The sequence below is a fragment of the Zea mays genome, chromosome 3, assembly GCF_902167145.1.
Source record: "Zea mays cultivar B73 chromosome 3, Zm-B73-REFERENCE-NAM-5.0, whole genome shotgun sequence".
NCBI classification, from domain to species: Eukaryota; Viridiplantae; Streptophyta; class Magnoliopsida; order Poales; family Poaceae; genus Zea; species Zea mays.
The window spans coordinates 152,062,657-152,085,242 of record NC_050098.1 but is presented as its reverse complement, the minus strand read 5'-3'; positions in this window follow the sequence as shown (position 1 = coordinate 152,085,242).

The window sequence follows — 22,586 nt, the reverse complement described above, 5'->3', positions numbered from 1 at the left end:
AACTATCCGTATTTTCTTTCTTCTGATCTTTATATGTACTTTCGTTTTTGAATATTTGTTGTTGTCTAATTTATTTTTAACTAAAACGTGATAAATAAAATAGAGGGAATATTTTTTATTTAATATATACACACATAGGCTTTTGTAGCAAGTCAAAATACAAGGTGGAGAAATATGGGCAAAAGGTGATAACAGTCTGAGCCCGTTTGGATCCATCTAACTAAATTTTAGTCCTACCCATTAGATGTTCTAATACTAATTAAGAAGTATTAAATATAGTTTAATTACAAAACTAATTACACAGATAATGACTAAACGATAAGATAAGTTTATTAAATCTAATTAGTCTATGATTTGGTCGTCATGCATGTGATGCTACAGTAAACATTTGTTAATCATGGATTTAGCTAGTATATTTGTCTCGTTGTTTAGTCTCTATATAATTAGTTTTTATAATTAGACTATATATATTTATAATTTTAAATTGGTATTCAAATATTTGATTTTACAGGGATTAAACTTTAGTCAGAAAAACTAAACACACCAAAATGATTTGGTGATAATTGCGCCCCACCTAGCAGCTTCCCAGAAACAAATGCCCGCCTTCAAGCTCTCCAGCAACGTATCGGCCCAGGCATGCCGTGCCCTTTACCAGCAGCGTGCAAGATGACAAGGAAGACAGCATCTGTTACATTCAGGACTTGAGATTTTAGATATAGGCGCGTATATATAATAATATGTGTGATGCTGGGATATAGTTGTATATATACATATACAGACATATATATAGAGTAGGGCAGCTATGCATGTATGTATATATATCGCCGATCATTCTTCTTTCTGTTGACTAATTGGACAAAGATTCCTCATCATGCATGTGTGCTTGTTTGTTAATCGCCCAAATTATCCCAACCCATTATTTGGTGATGATTAGGGAGCACATAAAGTATTAGGAAGAGATCTTGGCTAATTACCTTTTTGCATGGTTCCGTATATATATAATAACGATTGATCACTTGAGAAAGCTACATGTTGTTTATTATGTTGGCCTTATTGACTTTTTAGTTTCCATCATTTTCTGTTCTTTCTTTTTCTATCCTATCCATCGATCCTTCCTGTCAGATTGGATGACGAGATAAGGCCATAGGGGGTTAAGATAATGATGTTGGCATATTCTTTGATCGCTGCAATTGTATGGCTCGGCTCTTTGCCGATTGCAATTTATCGGGCACTCGACAAAACACGTTTTGCCGAGTGCTACTCTCGGCGAACAATAACACTATGCAAAGATTCTCTTTATCGAGCGCCAAACACTCGGTATGCACTGACGCTCGGCGAGTCTTTGTCGAACGTCAAGCTCTCGATGAAACATGACATTCGGCAAAGGGCCGTCAGCAGTTGTCTATAGTTGACGGTCATTAACTATACCGAGTGCAGTGGCCAAAGCACTCAACAAAAAAGGCACACCTAAGAACCAGTAAAGCTTCTTTGTTGAGTGTTATAGTTTCAACACTTGACAAAGAAGCACCCTTTGCCAAGTGCCTCCTAGTACACTCGACAAAGGAACTAGCAAAGGAACCTACTCATGCTCTCTTTGCCGAGTGCCAGGAGGCAGACACTCATCAAAGAGAAAACATTTGTCGAGTGCCAGCTTGCGGCTCTCGGCACAAAGGCTGCCGTGGGGATCCACTGGAACTTTCTTTGCTGAGTGCCAAGCCAACACATTTGGCAAAGTCTCGGTCACCGTCACTACTCGTCGTGACGATGACTTTTATTTGTTGAGCATCTGATGGCACTTGACAAAAATCCTGATAAAAAATACTCGGTAAAGAAATCGCTGCTGATTTACAGTTTGTCGAAACCTCTTTCCCGAGAGTCACACTCGGCAAGACTTTCCCGAGAGTTTTCTGGACTTTGTCTGTCAAGTGCCTGAAGCACTCGTAAAGCAGTTGGATCCGATAGTACACATTGCTCTTTATAGATATAGATTGCAAGAAATATATAGCGGCCAAAAACTTCCATCATTATATATAATATATAATAGCTAGCAAGTGGCAAGAGCATCATGTGTGGTTACTGAAGATATTGAAATCAATGAAGGCGTGGGGTCGTCGCTAACTAGCTACAACGACGATGACGTCAAGTTGTAGTTAGTGGGCGTGTTCGGCTGGCTACAAGCCGACACTGTTGCAGCTGTTTGGATTGCTGCAGCTGCAATCCATAGAGAGAAAAATACTGTAGAAGCCGCAGCCGCAGCCGGATTGCAGCCGCAGCAAGCCGCAGCGAACAAGCTCAGTATATTGAGCTGTCCTATTCCATTCATGTTACGATTCGCAAACAATAATTGGCATTATTTTTTTTTTACTTATTTTTCGATTACTAGGTCAGGAATTTTGGTCCGGCAAGTCTAAATGTCAAGCTTGATGCAGTCACGCACGCAAGATTAAAATGTATCCAGAGGGGAACCATATCAATGGCTTGATGTATTGGTTGATTGGTAAAAACAAATATCTGAGTAACTTAAGGGGTGTTTGCATTGGTTTTTATGGAGTAATTTTTAGACCCTTCATTTTATTTTATTTTAGTCACTAAATTGCTAAATACGTAGACTAAAATAGAATTTTAGTTAATGTATTTGTCAATTTAGTAACTAAAATGAAAGTACTAAAAATTATTCTCTAGAAAACAAACATCCCCTAACTCAATCAACTATAAACATGTTGGTTAGCATCTTACAACTCTACTATATGATGACGATGTATGTAAACTCAACAAGAGCCTAAATCATCCGCATATCTTGTTGGAGTTAGTTGTATGGTAGTTGTAAGCAGTTGGTTTATTTTAAGCAAACCTTAAGCAACAAATCTGTTCAGTAGGTTCCATAGAATTATATAAATCTTGTCCTTTTCAAACCCTAGTGATTACTTAAGGAAAGACCATGAAACTTCCAATTGCCTATTTACCCACATACATACACAACGTGCTAAGCATGCCTGAACTCTCGCATGTGTCATGATGTATTAGAAATATCTCACCCTAGTTTCGGAATCGATTTGAGTTTTGTTTTGTTTTGTTGATTTATGATACAACATCGGTTTTTTTGTTTCGTTGATTTATGATACAACAACGGAGATGCTTGAGAGTTCTTTGTGCTGTTGTGCCTACTCACGCTTATGACGTGGCTCACTATCATCCATTAGACCATCCGTAAGATTAAGCTATATTACCTGGGACAGGACAATTGACTCGTCGTCCACTTAAACTCTCCACTTCAACTCTGGATTGCCGACGGGGTAATCGACTCATCATCCACTCCCACTATGTCTCATGTGCGAGCAAGAACCATGAGCTCGAGTGCTAGTTCGACGGGCACTCGACAAAAAGAGAGCATTTGAAGAGTGCCACCTAATACGCTCGGCAAGGACCTGGTAAAGGAGCCCACGAGGAGCTTCTTTGCCGACTATCAGTACAGTGGAAGCCTTTGCCGAGTGTCAAACTATGGGCACTCGGCACAGGCTCCGTCGCCGTTATCTTTTGCCTTGACGACGACTTTTCTTTACCGAGTACCGGTTGACACTCGTGTTTGTCGGGTGTCCAATAAAAAGTACTCGACAAAGAAACTGTTGCCGATGTACAGTTCGTTGAGCTTTCTTTACCGATTGTCACACTTGCCAAAACATTCGTCGAGTGTTTTTCAGGCTTTACCGATTGTTTTAGATACGGTAAAGCAACTGATTCCGGTAGTGCATCTACGTAAGGCATGGAGCTCTTAGGGCTATGGGATCCATGGCCTGGCCTCTTGTGTGTAGAGCCCTGAAAACGTCAACCTGACACCGAACCAGGTCTTACTCTTAGGACTTGTTCGTTTTGTTCTTAATCCATGTGGATTGGGTGGGATTGGATGTGTTTCAATCCCAAACAAGTCAAAATCTTTCACAATTTTTTCCAATCACATCCAATCCACATGGGATAGGAATAACCCAACAAGCCCTTACATGGAACATCGAACCGACAATAATTGAAATAAAAAGAGAGAACAACTCATTGTATTATATTCTCTGTTTTGCAAACTCTACAGTGAAGGCTATTATCGTTGACGCTTTAAAAAAAAGTATATGTCTCATGTTCCATCTACATTCACTTTATCTGCTAACACATTTTGTGGCACCTTTGCTTGCGGAAACAAGATGCTAAAAGTACCCTACGATTGATTAATTTAATTAACAGCAGTCCCACCCATCCCACCGTCTACTCCCCATGGGAAACCAAACTGGCATGCGCGGTCGGTGGGCGACCATGAGAGGAGAGGAGGCAGAGTACATGCATTGCAGGGTACTCTCTCACAAGTGCAATGCAGGCGAAGCGTGCGAGAGATCGGCGATGCTTGCACGCAAGAAAGATGACCTGAAGAGCAGAGGAGGCGCTCGAGTCAACACCCCCAAAAAAAGACCCGTACCCGCTCTCGCCGTTTCTTGGAGTCGTCCGGGGGTCCGGGGCGCTGGCCGTGGCCGTGGCCGGCAGCTGAAACAGCAAAAAGTACGCCCGGAACCAGCGTTTTCCTCCCGGCTTCGATCGGAGAAGAAGAAGAAGAAAGTGTGCACGTACGTACGAGCGGAAAGCAGCATGAGTATGTGGTTTTGTGATTGTGACATGTATGAGGAAGTCTTGGTAGTAACAGTAAGCGTACCTGCGTACGACATACAATGTATGTGCATGATCAGCTGGCCAATTCAAGCAGTCATCGATCTCGATGGATCGAAAAAGTCTCCTCTATATATGTGCAGTTGATTTTCGAAGGTCAGTGAGTATGAGAAAATGATTTACAGTATGGAGTTTTGTAGGACAGTCTCAACCCTCAAGAAGCCAACATCGTGCGCCTGCTCAGGCCTTGATTCAGTTATTCCTAACCCATATATATGAATTAAAGTGTATTAGACGTGATTGAGATGGATTTTGACTTGCGATTTAAACCATCTTAACCAACTCAATTCATATGGATTAGCAACAAAAGTAACAAAACCTTACAAGACGTTGGTTTTCCTCGACGACTATTTGTAAAAAAATGAAATAAAAGAGGAATTTTCCTTTCCTACATGCTATTGGCTAAATCCCCCACCCACCATTTAGAAAAAAAAATTATAAACATGATTCCCTATGTGCCGCGTTGGTATTTAAACTACACTACAATGATTCCTTCCATGCCAAGATTATTATGTCAGTGAGCGTATATATATATTGTTAGAAAAACATTTCACATGCTAGTATTGCCCCCACGTAGCAGCCATCATAAATTATTATAGGTGGTCAACGGCGAGGCATGTAAGAATATGGTTAATAATACAGCCATCAACAGACTACGATTTTGCCACATCATATACAGTCAACTACTCAACTCATAGCTCATGCATGCATTTAGAGATCTGGTTACAATACAAACTAAGACTCCGTTTGGTATGGCTCATTCAAGAGCTCCTTCGTGAGGTTCTCCAAACAATTTACCAAACGTAGAGCTCTTTGATGGGCTTCTCCTGAAAAATAGAAAGAGTCCCTCCTCCAAACCTGCTGAAGCCAGGAGCCCAAAATTGTAGCTTCTCTTGGCTCACGTACACAACATGGTCCCACAGAATAGTTAAAAAAAGTGAAACCCTTTCACCCGCCGCTCTCTCCCACAGGTGGACTAGCCTTTACGGCGCACGAGATGCAGCAACCTCAATGAATCAATGACGACGGCGTCCCTGCAACCGGAGTTGGAGGCATTCGTGCGGTCGTCGATGGTGCCGTCGTGGCTACTGGCTAGGAGACAGTCGCGGCGAGGGTCACAAACAAGGAGCTGCAAGAGAAGCTATGTTCCTAACCAAACAAGGTGGTCATTCTAGGGCTCTTTATAAGGAGAGAATTGTTTTACCAGAGAAGCTAAAGCCAAAGCTGCAGCTGGTAGAGAAAGAGCCCTACCAAAGAGGGCCTAACTCATTAACATTAGGCATGCCCCCATTTTTCCCTCACGCGAAATTCCTTAAAACATGTACATCAACCGGACGTTAGAGCAACTCCAAAAGCATACTAAAAAGTCCCTCAAAACTGATTATTGGAGTAGGCTAAAAAAATTATGGGTGTTGTTAACGTGTATACTTCAACAACTCCTTTAAACCAAATACTGAAAAACTAAAAACTAGACCAAATTAAAAAAAACACCTCAAGCGTGTGTCGTACAAGTGCCTTTTTACTTGTCGTGCATGTGCCTGACGGCCCTTGCAAATGCCCGACGCCACAAGCTATTCTGTGCATGTGTCGCATGCAAAAGCTCTAGGGAGATTTTGCGAGATTGGAGAAGCAATCCTCACGCACAAATGAGTGAGGGGATAACACATATGCGGGACGCTAAGATTTTGGGGAGAGGAAGAGGGAGCCGTTGTAGCGACGAAAAAGTGGTTCCTTCTCTAATATTGATTTTCGGGTTAGTTCAAGGCTTATTTTGGAGTTACTCTAAATCAGCAGATTACTTCTCTTATCTCTCCTCGTCTCTATCTCTCTTCTTTAACTCAGCATAAAAGTGATATGGAAGCTCTTGCAGCACTACTATAGAACAAACCATCAGTACCGATTAAGAACTATCATAGATTCCCAACCAGCACTAGGCAACCAAGACTAAATTCAACAAACTTTAATCTCGGTTGCATGCCCCGGTACTAAAGAGGGGCCTTTAGTATCGGTTCTAGCCAAGAAACGACACTAAAAGTTCCAACTATAGTACCAATTCTATGGTTAAACCGGTACTAAAATGACCTTTAGTTCCTATAAGGAAAATAGACAAAGACCCATTTTATTAAGTGTTTTGTGGTGTTTGATGATAAAAATAACTATTAGGACTAGTATTTGTTAGTGTTTATAGATAAAGTTCAAAGGATGCGGCGTGAACATGGATGAAGGCAACATCGTGATCAAGAAGATCAACACCTAAAAGCAAGACACTAGAAGACTCATTGAAGATCTATAGGTGGGGCATAGGGCTTGGCCATGACGTCCAAGCACTCGACCCACATATAAACGAGATACTTGGCTCATCTATATAAGATGAGGACGCAAGATCTTATCATGATCGGTATATAAGATTGATATCCATGTAAATAAGACAGGACCTGGATAATAAGAGTAATCGACATAGTAAGATAGATATAAAAGTCCTTCTATCTTAGGATAGGCTCAGCTAAGCCATTCTATATCCTTATCTGGTAGAAGACCAGATAACCTTGTCCTAACCACCCATTCCCTAGTCTATAAAAGGAGGGATGAGGTGCCCCAAGAGGACATATCATCTGGTTATATTACATAGACAATAGACACTACAATGCATATGACGTAGGATATTATCTCACAATGAGAGCCCAAACTATCTAAATCTTCAAGTCCCATGTGCATTTACCTTTAGTTATTGATCTCACGATCCACCCCTGTCGATGTTCTGAAACCATCGGCTAGTGATCTACGTGTTTTACGCATTCGGTGTGGATGGTGTGCAAGGGAGACACAAGGTTTTTATACTGGTTCAGGTAGAATGTCCCTATGTCGAGTGGGGTTACTTGTGTACCCTGTACTAAGTATATAACAGGAGAGGACTACAAACAAGTTGAGAGAGGGCTCGATGCCTAAGTCTCTAGTGGATGTGGAGCTAGGCGGGATGGAGTGATCTATGTGTTACAACTGTGTTCACTACTTGTGTTGGCTGGTAGCCCATGTCCTTTGGTCACCACCTTCCCCATCCTTATATAAACAAAGGAAGGGTATGTCCTAGGTACTTAGACGTGTCATTTAGACCAGTCAGATGAGGCTTCCATTTTTCGAATCATCCTTTCGTTCTGTAGAGTATCCATCGTCTGATAGTTGGCATCGTTGCTCCTTACCATGTTGTTGTCGTAGGGTGTGCGTGTCTTGTCTTAACCTTCCACGTGCACCTGGTTGTCCTTTCAGTCTTAGCTTGGTTCTTTGCTTAGCTTTTGTACTGACAGCGCAAGAGGGATCCCTATCTAGAGTGGTCATTTGGGTTATCCTATCACTAGAGCATGCGTCTCCAGTTGTTATAACTCTCGTTCTGTCATTCGAGCGTTAGCCTGGTACTTCCATACTGGCTTTGAGATGGACTTTGGTATGTCTTCCAAGAGAATGTCACCCTTGAGGGCCCGAGCGCAGCCTTTAATCTTCTGATCCAATGAGACGGTCTTCCCTAAAGTTTAACATTGTGTCTCAACCCCTAGGTCAGGCGAGTCGGTCCCTACGGGGGCAACTTCATGTTTGATTCTTTAGGCGGTCGGGGGATGGACGAGTCAAAGACCTATGGTCAGGAGTTGGTCGAAGCAAAATTATTCCTTAGGGCCAGCGAACAAATTCAAACATTTTCTCAAGACCTTGTGCCATACTTGGGTTATTCATCCCCGATAAAAGCCTCAAAGCCTCTGATGGAGCTTCTTGCTCCTTCGGAGGTTGTGCTTTCATCTAGCCTTTACTGAGGACATGAGAGTGGACTTAGTGATTCTAGCCCCCGAGCTTCCAAAAGAATGAAAAATCTGTTTGGAGGGTCTTTCGTTGTATTTTTAGACAAAGAATCATGTGATCATGTTTTTGATCTCATCTTGCGATGCTGACCTCTACACCTCCACTCGTTGTTGTGGATCGATCAGAGATCCATTTCATCTTTCTATCATCATCCCATCAACATCCCATTTGCTTTAGGATAGAGGGGTTGGACAAAACCTCCACTTCGCCTCATCGGTACGAAGTGGAGGTCCGGTGAGCTGCAAATGGGTATATTTGAGTGATAACCTGGTCCCTTTCAAAGGGATTGATAGTCGCCTAGAGGGGGTGAATAGGCAAAACCTGAAATTATAAACTTAAACTTGCACTAAGGCCGGGGTTAGCGTTAGAATTAAATTGGAGTGCGGAAGATAGTTCTCCTTGCTTAGAGTTGCTCAATCAATGCGAATGACCTTTGGGAGCAAACTCAAATCAACATGAGCAAGGGAACTTTTAGAGAGGGAAAAACAAATCAAGTGAAGATTGACGGGTGAACACGGTGATTTGTTTTACCAAGGTTCGGTTCCAAAGAACCTAGTCCCCGTTGAGGAGGCCACAAAGACCGGGTCTATTTTAACCCTTTCCCTCTCTCAATCGGTCACTCAGACCGGTTGAGTGTTTCTTCTTAATCTCACGGGTCACTAAGACCCCGCAAGGATCACCACACAACTAGGTGTCTCTTGCAAGCTTTACAAAACACTTAGAGAGTTTAGAGAGAGATGAAGAAAGCACGATTAAGGAAACCAAGCAACAAGAGCAAAAATGAAAAATGAATCACTCTCTCTCAAGTCACTAATCACTAATGATCACTTGTCTCAATTGTGGAACTTGGAGAGATTAGAAGCTTTGATTATGTCTTGGAATGAATTGCTAGATCTTGTATTGAATGTGTATGAGTGGAGTGCTTGGGTGTATTGAATGGAGGTGGTTGGGGTTGTATTTATAGCCTCCAACCACTTCCTAGCCGTTGCTCCAATCCTGCCGACCGCGGACGGTCCGTGCCCTGGTCCGGACGGTCCACCCCTGCACATCAACGGTTGAAATCGCAACGGTCAGCAGTAACGGCTATATCAACGGCTATAGAGCATTTAATGCGTCGTCAGATGTCAGATAAAGCAATCACGGACGGTCCGGCTGTGCACCCCGGACGGTCCGCGAGGACGCTAAAAATTAATTCTCTTGAACCCGTCACCTTCAGGGTTTTCTGGTTTTTTCAACGACCCAACGGTCCGCGCTTGAGGCCGGACGGACCGCGCTTGGTCTCAGACGGTGCTCGCTTCTCCAGCGGACGATTCGTAGTGTTAACTTGTGTTTTCGTAGTGTTCCTGTCCGAGGCTCACCCTAGTGTCACGGACGGTCCGTCGCAAGGGCCCAGACGATCCGCTCATAGGTATTTTTCAAAAAAAACCTTCTCCTGTCCGGAATAATCTATAGTATTCCGGACAGTCGACTTATAATAGTTGTAGATGAACTTATGCACCTGAGAAATGATCAACTAGGCAAACTGGTTAGACCACAAGGTTTGTGATGGTCGTCAAACACCAAAATCGATTATAGGAAATGTTGAGGCTATTTCCCTTTCAATCTCCCCCTTTTTGGTGATTGATGCCAACACAAACCAAAGCAAATACAAGGTGTAGAAATGTAACTAGTTTGCAATTTGATAGATGTGCATAAGTTATTTTTGAAATGAAAGCATTTCTAAGCATATAAGTTTGATTTGATATATTTAACATTTTGGACCACATTTGCACCACTCATATTGTTTTTGCAAGTCTTTTGAGAGAAGTCTTTTCAAATTGTTTTGCAAATAGCCAAAGGTATAAGAATACGATTTCAAGGAGCATTTTTAAGATTTGAAATTCCTCCCCCTGTTTCAAATGCTTTTCCTTTGACTAAGTAAAAGCTCCCCCTGAAGAAATTCTCCTCTTAGCTTTCAAGAGGGTTTTTGAAATGATTTTCCCTTTTTAAAACAGATACCAAATGAAATTATACCAATTAAAAATTTTCATACAAACTTGATATTTTGAAACCAAATAAGATACCAATTGAAAATTAACTTAAATACCAATAATCATTAGTGAAATTTTGAAATGGTGGTGCGGTCTTTTTGCTTTGGGCTTAATACTTTCTTCCACTTTGGCATTAATCGCCAAAAACGGAGAACTTGAGAGCCCTTAACAATTCTCTTAATTTTTTCTCCCCATTGGTAAAAAGAAATATGAGTGAAGAGTTATACCAATTGAGATTTACATGAGTATCGGCAAAGGGTAAATGATACCGTTAGAGTTCGAGTGGATGCCTTGTCTTGGCCTAATACTCCATTTCCCTTTCAATTTAAGACTAAACATGGAAGTATACTTTGAAAGAACATTATTCTTAATCTTGGCACAAGAAGAATAAGAAATATGCATTGTACCAAATGAAAGAGACATGATCAAAGGTATATACATGAGCGATGTGTGCAATGTTTCAATCAAAGTTCCAAGAATCACGTATATTTAGCTCATTCCTAAGTTTGCTAAAAGTCTTCTCATCTAGTGGCTTGGTAAAGATATCAGCTAATTGGTTGTGGGTGCTCACATAAGCAATTTTGATATCCCCTTTTGTTGGTGATCTCTCAGAAAGTGATACATGATGTCTATGTGCTTAGTGCGGCTGTGTTCAACGGGATTATCCGCCATGTGGATTGCACTCTCATTATCACAAAGGAGTGGGGCTTCGCTCAATTTGTAACTATAGTCCCTAAGGGTTTGCCTCATCCAAAGTAATTGCGCACAACAATGACCTACGACAATGTACTCGGCTTCGGCAGTGGAAAGAGCTATTGAATTTTGTTTCTTTGAAGCTTAAGACACCAGGGATCTTCCCAAAAACTGACAAGTCCCTGATGTGCTCTTTCTGTCAATTTTACATCCGGCATAATCGGCATCGGAATACCCAATTTGATCAAAGGTAGATCCCTTGGGGTACCAAAGCCCAAATTTAGGAGTGTAAACTAAATACCTCATGATTCTTTTTACGGTCCTAAGGTGAACTTCCTTAGGATTTGCCTGGAACCTTGCACACATGCATACTGAAAGCATAATATCCGGTCGAGATGCACATAAGTAAAGTAAAGAACCTATCATTGATCGGTACACCTTTTGATCTACGGATTTACCTCCCGTGTCGAGGTCGAGATGCCCATTGGTTCCCATGGGTGTTTTGATGGGTTTGCCATTCTTCATTCCAAACTTCTTAAGTATGTCTTGAATGTACTTAGTTTGGCTGATGAATGTGCCCTCTTGGAGTTGCTTGATTTGAAATCCAAGGAAATACTTCAACTACCCATCGTAGACATCTCGAATTTCTGTATCATGATCTTACTAAACTGTCACACCCGGTTTTAGAAGGCAAACCGAATGTGAACCATGTACGTGTCAGGATCAGCAATTCACGTACACAGCAGTTACATAACTGGACATCATCACACAGTGCTCAAATATTAACATAAAATGGTAATAATAGTCGATTATATCATATGTCTAAGACATCCACATAGTCTTTAACAATAATCAAAGTGCGAAAATGAAAGTAGATGCACGCGGCCTTCACAGACAGCCGACTGGGGGTTGCCGCTAACCCACGCCTAAAACTCGTCGTAATCTTGGAACTCCTGGAAGTCTTCCTCCACGGCTTCATCTTCTCCTGAGCAGTGGTTGCAACGTGGACAACCTGGGGAAAGGGGGGTTGGGTGTGCAGAGCAAGGGTGAGTACACATCAACATACTCAGCAAATGTCCTATTTGGCTGTAGTGGACTAGCTTTATGTGGGGGTAAGTCAAGCAGTTGCTTTTAGTTGGTTAGATTATTATTACTAGTAGACAAAGCCAGATTTTAGTATTAACCCAAGTTGTTAACCCAAAAGTACCCTTTCCAAACGGAAAGAATACCACTTACCATTACCATAGTCAATACCAAAACCATCATTCTCATCACCACCTGTAATCCGAACATCTCTGATCAAGTATCTCTAATCAATGGAGCTCCCTTGGCCGCTCATAACCGCGAGCACGACTGATATATCAGTTTTCATAACACTCTGCAGAGGTTGCGCACTTTACCCACAAGCCGTGATTCCCTTTCTGTCCAGAGATCATGACTCTCCATTGATCACTACCAAGGTGACCCAACAGGGTATCACTATGTAGCCTTTACAAAGATTCCCCGGGGCTATAGCCGCCCGTTAGGTTTCCTAAATGTATCGCACTCCTCCCCAAGGGGCAAAACCATCCTTGGCAGAGCAAGCCGCATACACCGAGCCCCATTAACGGCACGACGGCGAAGCGAAGTACACCCCGGTTCCTCAAATTATTAAGCTAAGGGCGTCCCATTCCACCCTCATGGTTGCACTATTTTTCCCGGACGGTCATCCAACGAACAGGTCCTTACAGAGAGGCACTCGAGAAACCGCTCGAGCCCCCTTAAATGCCACAAGTATATCATCATAATAAAGAAGGGAAACAACGTATCATTGATAAATCTCATCATGTTTATTGATTAATGTGAAGCACTAACATGAAGCTAAACCAGAATACTCCGACCCAAATAGTTAAGCAAGGAAACGGATAACAAAAGCTAGTCAATCCTTAGGTATAAACTGTGTAAATGCGGAAAGTGAATTAAGGAATGTATAGGACATAAGTGGGTCAAGGGACACTTGCCTCCACCAACCAGCTGCTGCTCAGGGTCTTCTCCTGCGAGTTCTTCGGACTCCTCAACTAGATCGTTATCTATGCGAGTGCAAACATACATCCATATCTTTGAATTAGGAAATAAACAGTACACCATACAAGAGAGCAGATCAATTGAATATGCATATGATATGACATACGATTTGCATTTGCAATTGCTAGAAAGAGAAAAAGAAGGGACTTGCAACAGTTAAATCTATAGTCGAAACGTATTACGTGTGTGTCGATACCCTGAATCAGGGGTACCCCTTAATACAGTATGAAGACACGGTGCATGTGCAGCTATCTCTGGCCGCATGGTGAACAACACCCGACTACGCCACATGAGCGGTCCCAAGGACGCCACGTGACCAGAAGAGGTGATATACTCTAGGATGCCATCAGTGGGTCCGGACCTCCACGAGAGAGCACCGGACCCCTGTACGCTCAACCCGAACCTCCGAGTATGGTCCGGGACTCCCAAGTAAGCAAGCCGGATCCCTTGGGTGGGATCCGAACCCCTCTGAGTGAGGTCCGGACCACCTACAACAAGGTCCCAGAACAGGGGATACCCTGGCCTATGTCAAGGACAGGCAAGGGTCTGGTACTGACGCGTGTCCGGGCTTCGACCTGTGCGCTTCCGCTCCCTGCTCTGGCGGAGGCCCGATGCTGCCACGTGGCCTATCGCCCGTGACGTAAGCCAGCGGGCGGAGCCTGACGTAAGGCCTCTGGGCCGCGCTGCCTTTGCATTTATTGCGGAGAAGACGCGCCGCCTGTCTATCCCGCTGACAGACGATGTGCCCCCTCAGCATTTAATGTGCCGTGTCCACTCCGCTGGCAGGCGACGTCCAGGCCATCCTGCAGGCGACGTGACTGTCCAGTCCATTGTCAAACAGTACACCCGTGCTGCAAGGTGCACTGTGTCCATCATCACTTATACGTTACCAAGGAAGCTTCCCTTGCACGCTGATACTATGCAGATCTCGGATGTCAAGGCGCAAGAAGATTGCTCCAGCAACGAACATTAGTTGCTCCAAATATTACATCCGTTATGTTTCTGGGCCCACATGTCGGGGCTCAGTACCCTTGTACGTGCCCCCTTTAGCTATAAAAGGGGAGGCATGCAACGATACAACACAGACTCAAGCTATCTCAAGCACACTTAGACGCTCACAAGTTTATACAAGCTCAATACATTACACACTGGAGTAGGGTGTTACGCTCCGGTGGCCCGAACCATTCTAAATCCTTGTGTGTTCTTGTGTCCTCCCCATTTTCCAACTAACAAGCAAAACACTTAGGCCCCCTCCTCATCTAAGGATTTAGGGCGGGTGCATTCCGCCACCCGGCCGGAGATTTCCTCTCCGACAATTGGCGCGCTAGGTAGGGGACTAGGCACTAGGTTTTTGCTTGTTTTCTTGCTCAGCATGATGATGCAAATCGTTGAGCACCACGCCGAGACTTTGGTGGATTTACTGGTGGAGGAAGAAGCTGCTTTTTCCACGCCACAGGTTCCCAACCGCCCAGTGCCGGGCACTGCTGCTGTGCACGCTGCACGGCAGCATACAACCACGCAGACATCCCGAACTCCGTCGTGGGCGGCTCCAGGGGCACTGTCGGCGGCCAGGGAGTTGCTGCGTCATCCTCCAAGCTCCACGACCTCACTGGGGGTCATGAAGCAGTGGCGGGATGACGTCGACCGATTGCTCGGCATAGCACATTCTACCTCGACCAGGTCGAGGCCACGGTCACACCGGCGCCAACATGAGGCTTCGGCGTCTGTGCGCTCACCCTTAGTAAGGGATGCACAGACCAACGACCTCCGGGCAGAACTCAACCGCAGGCGTGCGGGAGAGGATGCCGGGGTCTCTCTAGAGAGGGCGCATGAGCACCGACTAAACATCGAGGGTCGCAACCTCGATCAAGACTTCGCTGCGGTAGCACCGCAAACCCCGGTGGGCGCCCGGTTCCAGGCGGGTGTCCCCTTGGCCGGCATGGGCTGCGCCGCTCTCGCGGATCATCTCCTCGCGGCGTCCTGGCCATCCAAGTTCCGGCCGCACCTGCCGGAAAAGTATGACGGTGCGTCAAATCCGTCGGAATTTCTGTAGGTGTACGTCACCGCTATCACAGCAGCAGGTGGAAACACCGCTGTGATGGCGACATATTTTCATGTCGCATTGTCTGGGCCTGCCCAGACTTGGCTCATGAATCTTGCCCCAGGATCAATCTATTCCTGGGGAGAGCTCTGTGCGTGGTTCACAGCGAACTTCGCCAGCGCCTATCAACAACACGGCGTGGAGGCCCAACTCCACGCAGTGAGGCAGGAACCCGGAGAGACTCTCTGGACATTTATCTCCCACTTCACCAAGGTGCGAGGTACTATACCTCGCATTTCCGACGCTTCCATCATCATGGCCTTCCGTCAGGGAGTACGTGATGAAAAAATGTTGGAGAAGTTGGCCATGCATGACGTGGAGACTGTCTCCACACTCTTCGCTCTGGCCGACAAGTGCGCCAGAGCCGCCGAGGGCTGGGCATGGCACTCGGCCCCACAAACTGGGGCTGCCTAGTCGGGTAGCTCGGGTGCTGTCCCCCGGGACGGTAAAAATAAAAAGAAGGGCCGCGGCCACAAGAAGCCACGGTCAATCGCTCTAGTCGTCACTGCTGCGACTGGGGGCCGGGGCGACCACAACAAACGCCCACGGCCACAGAGGGGTAACACCGGCTCATGCCCTGTGCACACCAACAGTCGCCACAGTGCCACGGAGTGTCGTGAGATCATTGACCTCGCGAAACACGGCAGCGAGCGGCGCGAGCAGTCTTCCAAGGATGGCTCCCCACCTCGTCGCCGACCTGGTAAGGAAAGGGTCGATGACGGCGAGGTGGCCACGATTGAATGGGACCTCGGGTATCAGTCACCCGAGGGGGTCCTGAAGGATGTCATCACTGGAGGCTCTAACTCCGGTGGCGACAGCTAGACGGACCACCGGGGAACCCCGTACCCCCCGGTCTACGGGGCTGAAGCCTGCCTTCCCCTGAAAACCCTTCTGGACTCCCCACGGGTCCAGTCTTCTGATGGGTCCACACAAAAACGGCTACAGTGTAAGGACATGGACTCTATCAGCTAACACAGATGGGCACCCTGGGTTGGGACCTAGCCCTATGGCGACTACTGAACCAAGGAGGGTTCCGTAAATGCTCCCCCAGCTGGGAGGAACCCTTCAAGGTGACAGAAATGTGTCCATAGGAGCAAGCCTGAGGGGTTGAGTTTTTCTCCCTTTTGTAACTAGGTTGCACATACGTGTACGCTAGCCCGGTGAGGTCCGCCCTCGTAAACTCAGCCTGTTGGCCTGCACCCATGCATGTCGATTTATAAAGAGAAAATTTACCCCCTCAGATGTGCTCCTATGACAGTTTTATCCTCCTGCCTCCGTGGTTTTATCCTGCAGTTCTCGGATATTATTTTTATCTAACCCACCTGTACAGTTCCTATCTGTCCTGGCATGATGACATCCGAATTGATTAGCCAGGCCTACAGTTTAGGACCCCTCTATGAAAGCAGGGGTTCCGGTAGCCTAGGGACCAGTTCTAAAGAACAGGAGCTCGTTCCATCGGGCGGTCCGGAGCAGTGTGGCCGCTTAGCTTGGTTCCATACCCAAAAGCCTGCACAGTCCACCACTCTGTGACGGGCACCCTAGTATTTGGAGCTATAGTCCTGTGGGTCCGACAACCTGGGGTCCGGCTCTAGAGAATGGACACTTGTCTCCTGGGGAGGTCCAGAGCCGTGTAGCCGCTCAGCCTGGTCCCGTACCGTGAGCCTGCATGCTCCACCACTCGACGAGTGCCCTAGATCTGGAACCACCGTTTAGGGGGTCCTGACACATAACTTGGCTTCCCAAACTAAAACCTACAGGTCCCGTGCATGTATCAAAGGATGGCTAATGTCAAACAATAGGTCCTATGGGTGTACTACTAACGCTCCCTAGCCGAAGTTGTGTTCAGGTCCAGGTCCCAGTCGAGGCTGCCTCCTGGGGGCCGTTCCCAACTCTTTTAGGTATGCTGGCATCCAGTCTCGACACGTCGAGCCTACATCCCACGGGGGCCAGGTAACAAGGAGGAGTCAGCAATGCCACACACACAACAGGGGCAAATAGTATACAGATAAGTGCTAATACTGCTTGATAAATAGTACTCAAAAGTACCTTACAAAAAGCAAAAGTTATTGCATCCGCCTTCAAGCGAAGTCCTAGCCCCATCTCTACTCTGCAGGTACGGACTGCTCTGCACCAGTAGGGTCGCGTTGGAAGCTAGCTCCGAGCGGCTTGCCAGCAGCGGCGACCACCTCTGCACCAACGGCTTGCCAGCGGTGGCGACCACCTTAGCATGTGCGCCATGGTGAGGAGGCCCTCGCCCCCGTCCTCCTACAGGGGTGACGACAAGACCATCCAAGCCAAGGAGCTGGAAGCACTGTGGCAGACGTCGTTTGCGGTCTGGCCGATGCCGCGTAGCCGAAGTTCGCCTCCAACCTTCACAAGGCTGGTGACCATCCTTTCCTCTGGATGCTGGAGGAAGAGGCGGGTCACCAGCTATGGAAGACGGAGCCGCAGCTCGCTCTCCACCACCGCAAGGCTGATGAACATCCTTGAAGCTAAGCACCGGTGGAAGAGCGCCGCCCCCACGAGGCCAAGTTCCTCCAGCGGCAGCATGAAGAAAGATGGGATCGGCAGCGCCAACCCGCTGGGGAGTTTGGAGACGAAGAACACAAATTCTCTGGCGGTGAGGTCACCATGAGGAGAGACATCGACATAGATCCTTCCGGCAAACGCCAGCACACCCCATCCGAGCAGGTTGCGCACCAAGTTGAGCGCCACCTCGGGCTGGAGGCGCTCGGGAGGATCTAGCAAGGCCATGGTGGCTACGACGGCATAGGGGCGTAGAGAACCCGGAGGCAAAAGGGCACAGCGAGTGGGAGAGAAGCAAGGCATGGCTGCTACTCGAGGGATGAACCCCTTTTTAAAGGCAGACTTCCTCGCTCGCGCCCCGAAACGTCACGGGAAGTCTCCCCCGATGCACACTGGAGTACCCATCCTATGACACGGGGGCCCGACCCCACAAGTCATATAGCTGGCGCGCTGATCTCCGAGTGCGAAGAAGGCGAACCGCCGCACAAGGAGCGTACTGTTGACCCGTGGTGGCATGCCTCTTCATCTCCGCCGCGACCAACGACCCAGTCTCTGGCCCGAGCCCAAGAGTCATCCTCCTTGGGCGTCGACCCATGGGTACGGAGAAGTCATACCACCGATTCTGCGACTCCTCGGGACCACCGCAGAAGACCTCGCCCGACACGCGCCAAGGCGGACCAGCCTCTGGCACGGGGGCCCGGGCCCACGAGTCCTCCTTGGGTGTCGGCCTCCGTGTGCGAAGAAGGCAAACCACCGCGTGAGGAGCACGCCACCGCCTACAGTGGTGCATCTCTTCACCCCCGCCGAAAGCAGCAGACTAGACTGCCGCGTGAGGAGTGTGCCACCGCCTGCGGTAGTGCGCCTCCTCACATCCGACAAAACCAACAGCCTAGGCTCTGACACGGGGGCCCAGGCCCACGAGTCACCCTCCTTGGGCACCGGTTCCTAGGTGCAGAGAAGCCAAACCGCCGCTTGTGCCAGTACCGCGCTTCCTTAGGGCCACCGCAGAAGATGGAGAAGTTAAATTTTCAAATCCAATGCGGCGGTACCGAGGCACCCCGCGCATGGCCCAGCAAAACCATCAAGTGCGAAGGCGACGGGTCAGTCAGCCGCGGGGACAGGCGTGACAGTTGGCGTGACCGAAGGTGGACCGGCGGTAATTACGACAGCAAGCACACAGAAACAGCGAGCCAATCGCCAATCAAACTTTGGCCCCACCTGCAGGCTCGTTCCCTCCCCTGAGGCGGGCCTGAGGGCCACTGTCGGTACCCTGAATCAGGGGTACCCCTTACTACAGTATGAAGACACGGTGCATGTGCAGCTATCTCTGGCCGCGTGGTGAACAACACCCGACTCCACCACATGGGTGGTCCTAAGGACGCCACGTGACCAGAAGAGGTGATATACTCCAGGATGCCATCAGTGGGTCCGGACCTCCACGAGAGAGCACCGGACCCCTATACGCTCAACCCAGACCTCCGAGTACGGTCCGGGACTCCCAAGTAAGCAAGCCGGATCCCTTGGGTGGGATCTGAACCCCTCTAAGTGAGGTCTGGACCACCTACAGCAAGGTCCCAGAACAGGGGATACCCTAGCCTATGTCAAGGACAGGCAAGGGTCCGGTACTGACGCGTGTCCGGGCTTCGACCTGTGCGCTTCCGCTCCCTGCTCTAGCGGAGGCCCAATGCTACCACGTGGCCTATCGCCCGTGACGTAAGCCAGCGGGCGGAGCCTGACGTAAGGCCTCTAGGCCGCGCTGCCTTTGCATTTATTGTGGAGAAGACGCGCCGCCTGTCTATCCCGCTGATAGACGATGTGCCCCCTCAGCATTTAATGTGCCATGTCCACTCCGCTGGCAGGCGGCGTCCAGGCCATCCAGCAGGCGGCGTGCCTGTCCAGTCCATTGTCAAACAGTACACCCGTGCTGCAAGGTGCATTGTGTCCATCATCACTTATACGTTACCAAGGAAGCTTCCCCTGCACACCGATACTACGCAGATCTCGGATGTCAGGGCGCAAGAAGATTGCTCCAGCAACAAACATTAGTTGCTCCAAATATTACATCCGTTATGTTCCTGGGCCCACATGTCGGGGCTCAGTACCCTTGTACGTGCCCCCCTTTAGCTATAAAAGGGGAGGCATGCAACGATACAACACAGACTCAAGCTCTCTCAAGCACAATTAGACGCTCACAAGTTCAAACAAGCTCAATACATTACACAGTGGAGTAGGGTTTTACGCTCCGGCGGTCTGAACCACTCTAAATCCTTGTGTGTTCTTGTGTCCTTTCCATTTTCCAACTAACAAGCAAAACTCTTAGGCCCCCTCCTCATCTAAGGATTTAGGGCGGGTGCATTCCGCCACCCGGCCGGAGATTTCCTCTCCGACAGTGTGGGTGTGCAATTAATCATTACTTTGTCCAACTCTACCTAGTCATACTAACATGTATTAATCACATACACTAACAGAGTTATAATTATTCCAATTGGTTGACATTACTTAAGTCGTCATTTAACTATGTGAGATAATTAACATGGTCAATTCTAAGTGGAGTTCAACTACATAAAATAAACGACACGCTCAATGCGCATAAAATACACGAGGGGGGGGGGGGGGTAGACGAGGTGGTCTAGGGGGTAGACGGGCTAGTCTAGGGGTAGACGGGCATGTCACTTGCGTGGCGGAGTGCTACGCATCGCGCCGGGAGCACGGCGAACCGCGTGAAGACATCGCGTGTTGCGCCGGGCCGGGGACCGCGCAGGGGTCCGCGCGCAATGCGCCGGGCGTGAGGGAGCAAGCAGCCGCGCCGGGCGCTATGCCGGGGCGCCGCGCGCTGGCCAAGCTCAAGGCCGCCGCCATGGGCACGCCGGACCGAGCTCAAGGCCGCGTCGCGGGCACGGGGTGGCGAGCCGGGGCGGGCTGCCACGCGGGGAGGGGTCGGGCACGCCGGGGTGGGCTGGGCTGAGCGCGCCGCGCCGTGGGGAGGGGCTGACGAACCGGGGCGAGGGCGAGCGCGAGGGAGAGGGAGGGGGCCGCGCCGGGGCGACCGCGCCGCGCCGAATGGGCGTCGTAGCCACCGGGCCCAAGGAAGAAGAGGGGTGGGCGGGGGAGAGAGAGGGGATGGGGCTCACCACGCGGGGGGCTAGGGCGGTGTAGGCGGCCGGCGGTTTCGAGCGGCGGCGAGGTGGAGGAGAGGGACGAGCTGCGCGGGGGAGAGAGAACGTGCGCGTGGGGGGGTAGAGGAGAGAGAGGGAGGCGGTTTTGGGGGGTGGGGATGACGGGTGGGCCCAACTAGGGGGGCGGCGGCGGCTGCAACCACCCACACTGCGCGCAGCGAGCGTGGGGGGGGGGGGGGGGGCGCGGGGCGCAGGCCGCGGCTGGGCCACGGGAGAGGGGGGGCTCGGCTGGGCCGCGCGGGAGGGAAAGGAGGAGGGGGGAAGAAAAGGAAGGGAAAAAAGGGTCGTGGCTGGGCCGAATGGAGAGAGGGAGAGATTTCCCTTTTTATTTTATTCTTATTTTCCTATTATCTATTTTATCTCTAACCTTCTACTAAATGCATACTTTGTGGAAACCAAGCAAATATACACAAAAGGAAATAGATGCGTGGCTCAGCATGATGCAACAACCAAAGAAAATATTTCCAGGGTTCACCTACACAAGGTGTCGAGCTAATTCTCGCTAGAACTTTGAAAAAGAACAAGGCTTAGCGAGAAGAAAAAGAAAGAGGAAAGGTAACACCCGAATTTGGTGAGTGCTGGAGAAAGAAAATTTTAACTCTCAAATTTGGGGCGTTACAAACCTATCCCCCTTAAAAGAATCTCGCTCTCGAGATTCAAGGTTGGCTAGCAAAGAGTTCGGGATATTTAGCCATCAGATCATCTTCACGCTCCCAAGTTGCCTCTTCTTCGGAGTGATGACCCCATCTGACTTTGCACATTCTTATAGTTTTCCTCCGGGTAACTCTGTCTGCAGTCTCAATAATTTGCGTTGGCTTCTCAATATAGGTCAAGTCTTCTTAGACTTCAAGACCCTCCAGTGGAAACTGCTCTTCTGGCACACGTAGACATTTCTTTAACTAGGACACATGAAAGACATCATGCACGACAAACAAATTTTCTGGCAGGCTGAGCTAATAGGCCACTTCTCCACGCCTTGCGAGAATCTGATATAGACTGATGTAGCAGGGTGCTAGCTTGCCTTTGACTTCGAATCTTCTGACTCCTCTGATAGGCGAAACTTTCAAATAGACAAAATCTCCAACTTCGAAACTAAGCTCTCTCCTTCTTGTGTCTCCATAACTTTGCTGCCTTGATTGCGCTATCCTCAAATTCTCCCGAACCATCTTGATGTTCTCTTCAGCTTCAAGCAAAATGTCTGGCCCAAACACTTGCTTTTCTCTAGGCTGATCCCATTGCAATGGAGTTCTACAACTCCTTCCATAAAGCGCCTGAAATGGTGACATCTTCAAGCTGGCTTGGTAACTGTTGTTATAGGAGAACTCTGCATAAGGTAACCTCTTGTCCCATCCGGACTGATCTTGCAATGCACAAGCTCTCAACATGTCTTCGAGGATTTGATTAGTTCTTTCAGTCCGACCGTCTGTCTACGGATGATAGGCTGAACTG